Source organism: Apium graveolens, chromosome 10 (assembly GCF_009905375.1).
Source record: "Apium graveolens cultivar Ventura chromosome 10, ASM990537v1, whole genome shotgun sequence".
NCBI classification, from domain to species: Eukaryota; Viridiplantae; Streptophyta; class Magnoliopsida; order Apiales; family Apiaceae; genus Apium; species Apium graveolens.
Window position 1 is genome coordinate 234,943,298 of NC_133656.1, and position 2,950 is coordinate 234,946,247.

The 2,950-nt window shown below is 30.5% G+C and overlaps 1 long non-coding RNA gene across 1 annotated transcript; it reads right to left on the minus strand.

The window, feature by feature from the left end:
• Window positions 1-885: 885 nt before the first annotated feature.
• Window positions 886-1,641, minus strand: LOC141689151 (uncharacterized). Its single transcript, XR_012562266.1, has 3 exons — window positions 1,510-1,641; window positions 1,290-1,400; window positions 886-1,207 (listed from the first exon to the last, which is right to left on the minus strand). It is a non-coding gene; the product is annotated as an uncharacterized LOC141689151 (long non-coding RNA).
• Between the last annotated feature and the right edge of the window lie 1,309 nt (window positions 1,642-2,950).

The following is a 2,950-nucleotide window of genomic DNA, read 5'->3' on the forward strand; positions in this document are numbered from 1 at the left end:
AGTTCAAGGATAAAAAGAACATTAGAAGATTCTTCAGACTGGAAGATCAGCTAAAAATTGCAAGCAATGAAACTCTAAAAGAAATGCAAGAAAAGCTGAATCTAACAAATAATGAAGAATCAGAATTTTTCAAAAAACTCCAATATCAGATTGAAGAGAATGGTGTGAAGCTGTGAAAGAAGTCAAAGCAATCAAGGAAATGATCTTAATTTGCTCAGTCTAGGGGAGCACCTTGAAAATAATCTGTAAGACTCTCTACAAATCTCTCTTTGCGAGAATTTTCAATAAATTGCAGCACTTGTAAATTTTATCTACCTTATTTCATTCTGTATTCATAGAGTGTTTTGGTATTTTATAGGGCGCGTATTTCCTCTTGAGTAGTATATGATTAGTTGGGGCGGGAAATCATAATTGCTTAATTCATGCTTGTGGGGGTATACCCTGGATGTTTTTAGTTATTTGACTAATACAACATATTTTCTTTAGTATAATTTTAGTTAATCATTCTCTCAATTTTTATTGTGTTACTTGTTTAGTTAAATCGAGTCAAGAATTACTAATGATTGATACCTTTGTCTCCATGGGATTGACTCTGACTTACCCTACTACATAGTTAGAAGGATTTATTTGGAATTATTATTTGATAGGCAAGCGACAGCCTTATCAGTGAGCTCATTTACCTATTAAACAAATGCACGATACTGGATATACCAAATTGGGTACCAAAATAAATTCTCATGTGACGACGATGGTAATTGGTCATACTCAGTATAATCCAGGAATTAAGATAGATCACATATTATTTTAGGAAGATCCAAAATAAAGGAAATTTTTTAGAAAATATCACAATTTTAAGAAAGATAATCGAAAACATCATGATCCGGGTATTACATGAATTTTATCGTATAGTAATTTTGAGTATTTTTGGAAAACACACAGGAGATAAGCAAATCTATGTACAACATACAATATAGGAAATATTCTGCTTATGGTTGTGGATAAGTCAGCTCAAAGCTTATGTCCTGGGAATGCCATCAACATCTTTACCAAACTTTTCTCGGACATCTCGGTGACCTAAGCCCACGCTCCAGAATTTGATGCTCATTTGTGAAGAGTCCCATCACTCCCCAGGACCACTAATTTCATTTGAAATTCCAGAAGCAGCTTCAACGCTAGAAGGCTTGAACTTTATTTCAACCTTTTTCGTCTGTATACAAAATATTTACCCACTCAATGAATCAATGTAGGAACCAGGTACAGAAGATTTGTTATTAGGAAACAAAACTTACCAGCATTGAGTGGTATAATTATGCGTTAAGACGAAGAGCCGAAATGGCTCTAGATCTAGACATCCCATCCCCCTTTGACATCATATATGTTTACCTTGTTCCCTCCAGCGGCTGTCATAAATATCTTTAAGACTTCAATTGCTCACAAAATGTGATTATAATAGTTTACGGATAATGAACAGTAAATCTGATTAATATGATTAAAATTAAAAAAAATTACCTGCAAATATCACTGGTCGTAGATTTTTGGAGCATTTTCTTCATTGCTTACTGCAATAAATGTATAAATTTAAACCAAAAATACTAAATGTATTTCTATTTTATAATATTTTGAAGGAGATTGCTTACCGATAAAATTAGGGTTCTTGCCATTATACAAGAAAAAGTAAGGTGAAAATTTCAAAATCATAAACAATAAACCACTCTAATATGAAAGGATACAATTCTTCTTCGATTTAAGAGTATACGATTTTTGATGGTGTTAATACATATGTGATGAAAAGTCTGTGAAGTAAAGATATTATAGAGGAAATTTGATTTGGAAAAGAATAAACAACAAAGATCGGAGAAAATTGGATAGGATGCAACAAAATATTATACTTGGTAAAGAGCGAAGGAAAATATATGAGATTAGAGAGGGGGATATATAAAATGATACCAAATAATGGGGGATATATATGATAATGTAGAATGATGGACAACGGTAGAGTTATGCGATATTTTAGTGTGATGGAATGAAGAAAAAGATATGGGACTTGTTTCTCTTTATAAAGGAGATTGAAATGATATATGGGATTTTTTAGTGAGGATCTAGAACAATCTGGATGAACTAGAAATTTCTAGAAGGTAAATGACATCTAGAGTGTAATAAATTATATAATATTTTACTGTATTTTTTTATCCAGGATCGAGATTTGAGAACAATCGAACGATGCGAATGAACTAGAAGTTTCTTGAAATAAATGACAGTTATGCTGTAATAAATTAAGTTGTGTTATGTATGTATACACACTTGACACGAAATTTCTTAATTTGCATATCTTACAAAATTCTTGAATACATCAATATCAATACACGATACACTAGTGTTAGGATTCACCAAAATTATGAAAATAAATAGGAGATATTATCCTAAAAAAATTAATCTCATTGTCTTTGACTAATTTTTTTCTTTGAGTACATAGTTTATTTTAAATTAGAATCTAGTTGAGCATATACATTATTCAATTCAATTGATAAATTTTATTAAAAATTTCATTTTCTCCCTTACCTTTCCTTGAATAAAAAACCCAATTTAACAACTTGAAAACCTTGTAGACGTCAAGTTGATAAAAAAAATTGTGTGACTTCATTCAAGGCTGTAATTTTTACGCAAAGCTTAAGCTAGAAGATGTCTTTTTCCTGTAGCTTGTTCTTAAACAAAGTTTTGATTAAGGAAATGTAAAGTAGCTGTGATATCCCGTATTTTCAGAATTATTATTATTAATATTTGAATATGTTTATGTGATTTTCTGATTTAGAAGGAATAAAATGGTGGATATTTTATTCCTATTTGACGAGTTTGTGTTATTAATTGGTAATGTGCTAATTGTTGAGTGTTATATCGGTCCTTGTTAATATCTGAAAATATTTTCTTAAATGTATTAATTTCAAAAGTTTAT